Below are 11,929 nucleotides of genomic sequence, written 5' to 3' on the forward strand. Positions count from 1 at the left end.
GTACTTAGCCACTAGGGGGTGCACCAGGAAAGCAGGTGCTGCACTGTACTCAGCCCTGTGGGCATTGTGCTTTGCACTGGGGTAAGTGCACCATGTGCTGGGCAGGGGAGAATCAGCCCTGCAGAGCGCTGGGTTTGCGATGCTCCCGGCCCTGCCCATCCCCATGGGACAGCAGCCAAACAACCACTATCAAAATTGGAGAGTGCCTGCAGGAAGGGGCTCCCTCTGCCTGGGGCACGATGTGGCCTGTGCCAGGGCCTAGGGTGACCAGATGTCCCGATTTCATAGAGACAGTCCTGATTTTTGGGTCTTTTTCTTATATAGGCTCCTATTACCCCCCACCCCAGTCCCAATTTTTCACACTTGCTGTTTGGTCACCCTACCAGGGCTGGATGGGAAGGGGCTCTCTTAGGCCCAATTTAGGAGCCAGTGACCCTGTGGCCAGACGAAGTCATGTGCCTGCCTGCAGGGACTTTTTGCTCCTCTCCCACTTTAAATCACCCATGTTGGATGAAGGGGACCCCGGAGTGGAGGTGGAGCCTCTGGGGCTGGCCGGATGCTGAGTCCCATACCCAGCCAGCCCTGGCATGCCTTGCTTGTGTGTGTTTGGTGGGGGGGTGGGGTGGGAGGGGGAGGCTCTGTCTGCATGTTCACCTTTGGAATGCATCTGGAGGGCTGAATTCCTGGTAGGAGAGCTCACAGCTTCTTGCCAGCACAGGCCACCGCTTGGCAGGCCCAGCAGAGAAACAACGTGGGGGAAGGGGGCGGGGGGACTCCCTGTGTGCTCAGGAAGGCAAGAAAACCACCTTCAGAATAGGGCCAGGCCTGCCAGAGCCAGACAGCATCACACAGCCTGAGCAAGACAGTGCCAACACAGGACACCCAGCACAAGAGGTCTGCGGCATGATTCCAGCAGCTGGGGGAAGCCTTCCCCCCTCACCTGAGGTCCTGTCCTGTTGCTCTGCAGGCCCAGGACAGGGATTCAGTCCAAGGCCCAGCCCAGACAGCCTATCTGCACTGCCCTCCGCTGTCCGACAAGTGACCCACCACAGATGCAGTCCCAGATTCAGTCCCAGCTTCTGAAGCTCCTAGGCAGGTAGGGAGACAACAGCGCCTCCTGCTGGCCAATTTCAGGGAATGAGTCAATGGGCTCCAAAGTGCCCCCAATTCAATGCCTTTAGTTGGAGATTATCCCTGTTTGGGGAAAAGGGAACCCGAGGGAGAGGGAGTTGGTGGGAATCCTAGGTCTGCAGAAGGGCTAAAGGCCATGCTGAGAGAGCTGGAACCCATCCACTGGGGCACCTGGTTTTGCTGGTCCTCTCCTGCCGTGCCCTTGGCACACTTGGGATGCTCCTCCCCTGGGCGGCACCCCCTACACCTGCACCCTTCCCCTGGGAAGGCTGCAAAGCAATGGCACCTTCTGAATGATGGGGCAGGGCCTGAAGGCTGAGCTGGGCTCAGGCTGGGCTGTTGCTTTAGTTCTGTGCAAATTTGGTGCTCATGAAAGCAATGAGTACACTGGCTGTGGCCAGGTGTAGTGTGCGTTCACAGCTTCCTTCAGCTCTGCCAGTACCCCTCAGTCCCAGCCTGCAGCCCCCTGCTATTCCACTCCCAGGTTCCCCATGCAGCCCTGCCAATGCCCCTCAGTCCCAACCCACAGCCCCCTGTCACTCCAGTTTTGCTCTCCCACCCCTACACAAACAAAATTGCCAGTGCTGAGTCCTGCCCCAGCCCCCACCCCTAATCCTCTAGTTTTGGGGTCTCCTCTGGGCACATGCTGTCAGTTCTGACAAATTCTGGTTTTTGTTCTTCGAGGTGGGCACATGCTCATGACCTGCAGGCTGAGATGCCATCAACTTACTTCCCAGGTAATGTGAACCAGGAGCACCTGGTTCCAAGGCCAAGCATTTGGACGGGGTCTGTACCCAGGAATCTTACGCATCTCCTGCCTGGCATAGCTGGGCAGACCCAGAACAGAGACCATCTGCTCTCACTCCACTCAGAAATCCTGCTGGGCAGGGAGTCTGGGACAGGTGAGTCCTGAGCACTAACACAGCCAGCCCCTGCTGCAGAGAGCCAGAACCACCTTGCCTGCACTGGGTGCAGGAGTGAGAAACCACAAAGATTTCAGGCCACTGACCCTGCCAGCGGCTTAACCCCTTCAGTGCCTTGGGGGGACAAACAGTACCCACTGGATAAAGGGAAGCTCTCTGGGTGCTGTGGACACAGAGGAACCCAGGTGTTCTGCTGCCTCCCTGTCTCTAGCATCACTTCAAACTGGGAGCAACCAAAAGTCCAATGCATCCGGTGGCTGTTTGTGGCCTCCGTCAACTGAGCTTGTGGTGCCAGGCCTGGTCCCAGGGGCTGTATGCAGTACGGGTCACTGGCTCAAGGCCTCCTCAGCAGGATGTGGCCAAGGACCGGATTGGTCCTGGAGCCTGAACTCACCGCGCACACAAGGACAGGGCTGAGCAGACTGGGAACAGGTTGGGTAGGGGGCAAGCTTGGCCACATGGAGAAACCAAGGATTTGGTCTCCAGGGCCATGGAGCCAGCACTAAAGAGACAAGGGGGGACGATGGCTGCTGGGGAGAGAGAGGAGTGCTCCTGGGATGGCCACGGCTACTACATGGCACACAAGCCGGCACTAATACCCATCCAAGACTAGCCTGACTGTCTGGTAGATGTGGCTATACGCACGGGGGTAGGCTGAGAAGGGTTAAACACAGCTCCACACAGAGTGAACCAGGACCCTGCATTTGGGGGTGTCTCTCCATGGCTGGGGGAGGGAGGTTATCAGGTCTCCAGCATCCCCATCCCTCCTTAGCTGCATCTCAAAGCGGTGGGTTGGTGGCTCTGTTATCTCCACCCCCTTCCCCCACCAGCCCTTTCTCCATGTCTCCCTGGGGCTGGGGGAGAGGAGCGTTCGTAGATCGCCAGGCCCCAAGCCATGGCAGCCTTTCACAGAGGCTGCAGGAGGTTGGTTTTGGCAGCTCTCACTTTCCCTCCTCTCCCAGCTGCAGCTCACCTTGGGGCTGGCGGATGTTCAGGAGTGGGTCCCTCCCCATGTGGGGGCATAGCACCAGGCAGGATTTACCTGTTACCAAGAGGGTGCACTATTGGACTATAGCCAGCGCTCGCTAGATCCTGGCCATCCCACAGGGGCTTTCAAACCTTCCCTGGCAACGATTCTGGGAGAGCAGAATGGGATAGAGCAGATCCAAGGCAAGAGAAGGAGGCCTCTAGTCTAGACCATCCATCCCAGCCCAGGAGAGGGATAAGAGAGGCTGCAGCATCCCAGCACCACCAGATCTGCTCCCCCCAGCCACTTCTATGCTCAGCAGCAGAGGCAGTAAGCATTATAGACAGGCCCTGGCTGAAAAGCTAGGGCTGGACTGACTACCCTGATTTACCAGCAACCAGTGGCAGCTGGTAACATAGGGTTAATGGAGCTAAGCCTCACCCCTTCTGTTATTACTTTAAACAAACACACACCCCTTTGTGGCAGGTGCAGTGCTGCTCCCCTCCCCCTGCACTGGGATAGGGAGCAGGGGGTGGCTGATCCAAGTGCCTTCTGCACAGCAAGGGAGAGGCATCAAGCTCCTTCCTCGTTGAAAGCTAGAGCAGTGCTGGGAGTAGTGTGTATGCCCTTTTTAACCCCCAACCCCTGAAGAGCAGGTGCAGCGCAGAGAAACAGCTGGAGGAACTGGCAGGGCTGTGATTTTAAGGAGCCAGCCGGTGTCTGTGCTTGAGGAAAATGAGGGATGGGGGCTTTTGGGCCAATTGTGGGGCTGAAAGGGGCCTGTGACTGCTGGAGGCAGGGCTGAGTGGGAGGCAGGGGCTCATGATTTTGTATCTGGCAGGAAGTTTGGGAGCAGAGTGGGATGGGGCTGTGGACTCATTTTTCAGGAGGAAGAGCAGCGGGAGTCAGATGAGCCTCACGTTCTGTAATTGGTTGATTTGGGGCCAGAAATATTTTCACGGGGGGGGGGGGTGGTAGCTGCCCGCCAGCCTCAGCACTCATCCTGGGTACGTGCTGTCTCTGCCTGCCACCGGTGCCAGGTGGAATGGGCATCTGGGATAAGGGAAAGGAAAACAAGCTGCAAAGTGTTCTCTGGCTTCTATTAAAAGGGCACCACTGCAGGAGATTCAACTAAGGAGCCCTTTGGGGGTTGGCCAGCTTTGTCTGTGGGCCAGCTGTGGCTGGAGCTGGAGGGGACTATCAAGGGCCCTTGGAGGGCTGCATGGAAGGGACTCAGTTGTGGTGGCTGGTCCCAGGTTTGGACCCTAGAGCACCTCTGACAGCTAAAGGGCCAGGTGGGCGCTGTGCTGGAGATGTTATTGCTCATGGATGTTCCAAGGAACATGACCGGAGCCGCTGGCCTGGATACACAGACGTGCTGCTGAACTCTGCAGGTTTGTGCAGCACTTTTATACAACGTAAAGACCCTCTTGCTCTGCCACTTCTGGCCTTGTGTTGGCTTGTAAGCACTTGGAGAGCACAAAGCCATAGTGATGGGACATAGTCCCCAGGCCCTCTCCTTTATCCCTGCTCGGTCGGCGTGTGACTTTCTGGATCCTCTGCCATGTCCTAACTAAGGAAGCATTTGCCCTGCTTGGTCTGTGCGTGAATCTGCAGCACTGAAGAGGCTGAGAGGGACAGCTGCGGAGGGTATCAAATGTAAAGGCCGTGGAAGAACATTTACCGTGCCCCCAATTACATCCTTCCTGGGTCTCTACCTGTGAGTTGTTGCAGTTTAAATGGGCTGCATCCAGTCCTGCCTGTGAGGAGAGGAGCAAATGACTGATGCCTTCTCGGGTGCCCGTTCTAAGGGACCAAGTGCCTGGGGGCCACGTGGAATGGGAGTGAAAGGGCCTGGAACTGCTCTCCAAGCCGCTGCACACTGAGACCTGCTTGCCACCAGAGAGAGCCAGTTTTCTGTGAAAAATGCTCAGGTGTAGCTTTCTTGTGTCTTCACTTGATAGCTGGGCTCTTTGGAAAGATCCAAGTGCTTCCTCAGAGCAAAGGACGATGGCATTTTCATCAGGCTAATGTGGCAGTGGAGATGTGGCAATGTCAACATCATCGCAGTGTGCTGGGGGCAGCCACAAAATACCAGGGGTCAGGGATCAGGTCAGAGGGTAAAAGACCGGCTGAGCAGGGCCAGCATGCCCCACCGTGATAGCATTCTTTGGGCTGCCAGACGACGTGTATATGGAAAGTAGAAACTCAGGGCAGCGACTCTACAGACCCGGGGTCCGGGGCTAAAAATAGCCCAAGCCGAACATCTACACAGCTCTGAAGCTTAAGGAGAGGGCTGGCCTCAGTGCTGAGTTTACAATGGCGCCAGTGGCTCCTTTTGAGCCGGGCCCGTGCTCAGAAGGGGCCCCAGCATGCTCTGCTTGCACTGCATCCCAAGACCCCCCACAGCTTGCTGGCTCCCTGCCGCCCATCACTTGCTCCTCAGGCCAAGGATCCTCTCAGTCACCTGGCTCCAATACCCTGCTCCTTTCTGCTGCCTGCCTGGACCCCAGTGCACCTCTGGCTCTGGTCAGTCTCTGCTGCCCACCACCTGTGGGGCCCTGCCTGTCTCCCCAGAGCTGAGCTGCCTGGGACTGGTGCAGAAGCCTGGCCAGTCTCAGCCAATTGGGGTGGGGGGGAGGGTGAAGGACTTGCCTGGGCCCCTGCAGGCAAGTGCGTCTTAAGAGAGCCCGGCCGGGGCAGGCCCTGGCCTGGCTGATCATGCCACTCCTGAGAGGCCAGAGTGATTCCAGGCCCCGGGACCAGCTCTGGCTGCACTTCTCAAATGGGTCTCTGAGGGGTGCTGGGCTGTGAGGTGGCAGGGAAGTTCTGTGTGTGTTGGGGCACTAGGGAGTGGGCGGTTCTGTGGAGGGTGCAGGGCAGTTGTGGGGCTGTGGGCAGGGGGCCACTGGGCAAGGGTGGTGGTGTGCAGGGGGTTGTGCATTTGTGGGAGGGATTGAGGGAGGTGCTGGCATAGCGGACTGGGGGAGCTCTGGCCATAGGGAATTGGAGAGTATGTTCCAGTGTTGGGCAGGAGGGCTGTGTGGCGCAGCATAGGCCAGCCCCTGAGGGGAAGGGGCGGGCTGGCAGCACAGAGCTAGGCGAGCCCCTGTGCATCTGGCAACTGCTGGTTTGTAAATAGTGCCCTGGGCTGGATGGAGCGGGGCCGCCCCTGCCATGCCATGCTATGCCCCATTGCCTCTGCCTGGCCCTTTGCTCTAGGGAGTAACGTCCCTGTGCCATGCTCCATTGCCTCCATGGGGGCCCACATACATGTTTGGCGCCGGGCCCTCAAAAAGTTAATCCAGCCCTGGCTGGCCTGAGCTGCAGCCCAAGCCCAAATATTCACACAACTATTTGTAGCACCATAGAGCAAGCCCGGATCTGTAGACTTGCTGCTGTGGGTTTCTGTTTGCCATGTAGACCACCCCCTGGTGGCATCCAATGTTGAACTCTGATGTCTTGTCATGTCCTTATAGCTAACAGGCCTGACTGGAGCTTCATTCCCAGCTGCCACCATCCTGAGCTTTCATGAATGTATTTACCAGCTGCCCACATGATGCCTAACTCTTGCTAGTGCTGCTAGTGCTGCCCTTTCATGCTCAACTGAAAAGAACCCACAAATTGAGAAATACTCTAACCTTCTATTGTTACATGGGAAGAAAATGCTGTAATCTTTCTGGGTTCTCTGGTGATTCCTGTGCTGCTTTTGTGGCTTAGGCTGTCTCTAGAAACCCTTCAGGGAATTTCTTATTTTTACTTAAGAATTTTTTTGTAGTTCAGTTGCTGTTGAACTGTTTCCAGTGAGGACACTGGACTTTTCCATGAGTCTATTGTCAGAGATGGAGAATCCTCCATGACCCTTGGCAAACTATTCCAATGGTTAATTACTTTCACTGTTAAAAATCGGCTCCTTATTTTGGATCTGAATTTATCTAGCTTCAACTTTCAGCCATTGGATCATATTATATTTTGCTCTGCTAGGCTTGAAAAGCCCATTATTAAATATTTGTTCCCTAGATAGGTACTTATAGACTGTGATCAAGCCAACCTTGAACATTTTCTTTGTTAAACTAAAGAGACTGAGCTCCTTGAATCTATTGCTATAAGACAGGTTTTCTAATCATTTAATTGTTCTCACGGCTTTTCTCTGAACCCTCTCCAATTATCAAAAGGTGGGGGGAAAGGTCCTTCTAAAGGGAATGCACAGGCCGCTGTCGGGCAAGTTCCTATAGATCTGCCAATTTGCATCATCTCTCACCTGGAGGACTGCTCCTATGGCACACGGGAGCTCAGTTTCCATGGAGCACTCAATCACTGGACTCTCTGAGATGGCCAACAAGAATACCCCTTGGAGTGGTGTGTGCTTTTTATTGTCGATATCTATGTGTTAGGAATTGGACTGAGGCCTGCTAACTCTTTAGCAGCCTGGCTGAATGCCATTAGAAAGTGACCAGTCTCAGTCACTCCCTGCCTGGGCTGACTTTGAACTGAGAACCTATTAAAGACAGGCTTTAATAGCAGTCCCCTGAGCGAGCCAGTAGTGTCCCCAAGGCCTTGTTAAACAATGGGCCTTAGGTTCTTAATTTGTACTTAAAACTACCATTGAAACTCTTGAGAACAGATCTTGGAATTTGGGCCTCTGTGAATGAATTGCACTGACTGGCCTGTAACAGGGAATGAGATGCCATTCTAAAGATTAGCTACGCTGCATGCTGAAGTTGTTTAGATATATATAATGAATTTTTGGAATAAATAACTCCTTCGTAGTTGATCTGGTATTATAGGAATAATAATAACCTGACACCATTGGCTGAAATTAGGCAGCTGCTTTTCTGTTGCTTATCCTGAGGCTGAACAGGACAGAAAGTGGCAGTACTGTACTAATAGTGAGAGCAAGTGCTCGCTCTCTTCCTTTTCTTGGGATTTTTTGTCTCTGCACTTCTCTTCTGTCTTTCTCCCACATTCCCTGCTGTTATCTTTGTATTTCTCCACTCCAGTTTTTACTTTTTCCTGATTTGTCACTTTTTTTTAAACTCTCATCCCCCTTTCTTGCTTCTTTACCAGGCTCAATGTTAAAGAGATTGCAGCAGGGAACTGACTAATCCTAGGGCCTGATCCTGCTGCACAGACTTGCCAGCATGCTTAACTTCATGCACTGTAAGTGGTTCTGTTGAGTTCATTGGAGCTACTCAGTGCATAAAGGTAAGCATGTGCATCTTACCAACTCTTGTGATATTCGGTAGTTTTGTTTCGTTTTTCTTAAGGCACCAGCTTTAAGAGAATCACAGCTGTCACTTCAAAATTCTAAATCTCCTGACTGCAGAGAAAAGCTTGTAAATGTGACCTCTATATGCTCAAAACCGAAAGTAAGTATCCACAATGCATTATTTATTTAAGCCAATTTCATGATCTGCTAGGGCCTCAGTCATGATTTTTGAATGTACTATGCATAAATCTTTGAGGGTCAGGGTTTAGGATTGTTCAGTTTTTCTCCTGCATCAAACTCCCTACACACTGAGCTATATTATTACAAGGGGAAACCAGCTTAGTCAGTTTCTGCATAAAGCTGAACTAGATGCAATAGGAAACTGACTAGGATTAGTCAATTTCCCTTGGCCTCCACCTCCCCTGCTGCTGGGCTCATCTTGGACCTGCCCCCTCCCCCATCTTCAGCTCCTCCCTTCCAGCTGCTGAGCAGCAATGTGAAATTAAGACTATTAATTTGCAGGGGGAATCTGCAGGGTTTCAGTACATTTTACCAGCCTCTGGGACACCTGTTCCTCTTCCTTCATCAGTGGGGCTAGTTCTTGCTTTTGTACTTGATGTTTACATCACAAGAAGTTGGATAGACTCAGGCTATATCTACAATACAGAGGTGATGCTGGCAATGCCTTGAAGTTAGACACAGTTTACGCTGACAAGTTTTTCTGCTGCTGTAGGAATGCCATCTCCCTGAACAGTGCCAGCAATGCTGACAGAAATACTCTTAGGTCTCACTGTGTCTACACTGGTGGGCTTCAGGGGTTCTGTCATCAGAGGTGTGGTTTTTTCAGACCTTGATCAACATAGCTATGCTGGTACAAATTTTAAGTGTAAACCAAGCCTGAGTCTAACTGCCACTGATCTGACCCATATTCACCTATGTTACAGGGTTAGTTGCTTACCCCAAGAGCTCCTTTCTGTAACTTATTGCTATTTCTTGCTACTGTGGAATAGCTGTGGGAAGCTATTTCTTGCTATTGTGGAATAGCTTTATTGCTGTGTCCAGTGTTGGCTTCACTAACATCACTACAATATTACAGTCCTCTCCAAACATGTACCTACTGCTGGAGAAAAGACCTACCACTGGAGTTTGTGTTAACATGCAAACTTTGAGAGAAACAACAGCCAATTCTCCCACATCATTAATTGGACAGCTGTATTAACAGCTGGAAACTGTTTTCACAACACCGCTAGCAATTCAATTCCAACTCTATTTCTCTGATCTAGTGGTCAGGACCATTGTCTGAGAGTCAGAAATTAGAAGAATTATCCCTAACTCCATCATTAGCTATATGGCCTTGCACAAGACCCAACCAACATACCCCAGTTTATCCACGTTACTTGGGGATGATGCTTATCTGAAGAGGGGAAATTATTGTATAGTGGTTTATGTCTTTCACAGTTTTTTTAAACACATACATACATACGTGTGTACATTAACTTATATGGAATACTGTGTCCCTCTCTCAAGGGGAAGTACTGCATGTACCTTATTGTCTTTAAAATCCCTGGATACATTGACTGGAGCCTCTTGCATGAGATGGAACGTTAAAACTGGCTGAGTTTCTCTGGCGTGGCTACATAAGGAAATTGGGTTGGTATAACCACATTGCTCAAGGCTGTGAAAAATCCACACTCCTGAGTACGGCAGTTGCTCAAGGCTGTGAAAAATCCACACTCCTGAGTACGGCAGTTAAACCAACCAAATCCCGTGTAGGTAGCACTAGCTACCACCTCTGAGGGAGGTAGATGAACTATGCCGATAGGGGAACCCCATCTATTGGCATAGGTAGTGTCTTCACTGAAGCGCTACAGTAGCCCTGCCTTAAGTTATCATCAACAGCAGCAGCTGATAACAGGTCTTCTGTAGCAATCCTCATTCTCAAAGTGCTTTACTAAAGAGGTCAGTAGCATTTTGTGGGGAAACAGGCATGGAGCAAGGATGTGACTTGCCCAAGATCTCCCAGCTCTGCTGTCATGCCTGCTGTGTATAGTACCCAAATCTCCTGAGTGCTAGTTTGGTGCTCTATCCATTAGGATACACTGCCTCCCACTGTGCACATCTTGGAGAGAACAGGTATGGAATTCCTCTCCTCTTGTTTTACCCCTCCTCCCATGTAGTTGGGGGCCCAGCTGGCTCAGCATAGGAGTTCAGCAAAGCAGAGCAGGGCACATCTGCTATTTTCTCCTGTTTCAGGCTCCCAAGGGCCCTGAGGTGGGAGGTTGGCCTTCATGCACAGCCTAGCCTTGCCTATTGGTCTGGTCAATCTGTGGAGGACAGGCACACAGGATGAGTCTCCTCCTCACAGCTGCTAGTCAGCCAAACAGCAAAGCAGCCTGTGGGTGGCTGGTTGCCAGAGGGATCCCTGGCATCCTGGCAGCTGGGGACGGTGGTAGTTAAAGAGGGGATGCAATGACATCAACAGGGTGCGGGGTACAGCCAGGGCACAGTATGTACAGTGGGTAGAGCTACGCTTTAGCAGGGTAGGAGTGCAGTGCTAGGGCAATGATCCCTTGCTGATGCTTGCTCATCCCTTCTCAAGCTGATAGGCACAGATTCCCCCAGATGGGCTGGAAGCGAAGATCCCACCTGAGGCCTGACAACTGGCACAGCCAGGCAGTAAGGAAGGTGGGGGCTAAGAAAGGGGGCTCCCCTGGCAGGGTATGGCTCCCAGAAATGCCCCTAAAAACTGATCTTAGGCAGCCCCTGTAATAGAGATGGGGCTGGAGCGAGCCTGGGGTAGCCTGGAGCAGGATTCAAACTGCGGGGGGCTCTGGCCTGGTGCACCAGCCCCCAGCTTCACGCTGCCGCCCCGGGGAGCGGGGTGGGGAGAGAACCGGGCTGGCACCCTCCGCCCCGGGAAGGGTCATCCTGGGGCAGCCAGGGGCAGGCCAAGTGTGGGGTTAGGACTCCCCGCAATCCCCGCAGCGCGACGCGAGCTGGGGGGCGGACGCCGGCCGGGAGCCAGGAAGGTGCTTTCCGCAAGGGGCGGGGGGCGCAGCGGCCTGTTCCCGAGCTCCCGGAGCCTGGCCTGGCACCCGGCTGGATCAATCCACCCGGGGAGCCGAGCGCGGCCCAGCTGCTGTGGAGGCTGCTAGTGCTGGGCCAGCGCGTCCCGCGTCGCTCCGGCCTGGCCCACGCGGCCGGGGGAGGCGCCGCTCCTGGGCGGGCCGAATGTGCACCGCCCCTGTCCGGGCTCCCCGGATCGCTGCTGGGCTGAGCTGTTCAGCTGCTCGCCAGCCGCTTCCCCGGGCCTGGGGGTGTCACTGTCGAGCGAGCCCGCGGGGGCCGGGCACGGGCCTCCCTGGCCATGCCGGACACGGACCAGTGCAGGGCGACTCCCCCACCGCAGACGCCGCTCCCGCCTCCATCCCCGCGGCAGCTCTAGCTCCGGGTCCCCTCCCCGGCCATGCAATGTGCGCCGCGGCGCGATCGGCCATGCAGCCTCCCCCATGTGCGGAGCCAGCCTTCCCCTCCCCCGCCTCCTGTGCATCCCATTCAGGTGCGGTGAAAGCCCTATCCCTTCTTGCCTGGTGCGGAACCAGTCCTACCCCTTCATCCCCGCCCCCCATGTGTGGAGTCCAGCCTGCCTCGTGTGCATCGCCTCATCGGCAGGGCTAATCCTCTCCCCTCCCCCCCCCC

This window comes from Chelonoidis abingdonii, chromosome 9 (genome assembly GCF_003597395.2).
Source record: "Chelonoidis abingdonii isolate Lonesome George chromosome 9, CheloAbing_2.0, whole genome shotgun sequence".
Taxonomy (NCBI): domain Eukaryota; kingdom Metazoa; phylum Chordata; order Testudines; family Testudinidae; genus Chelonoidis; species Chelonoidis abingdonii.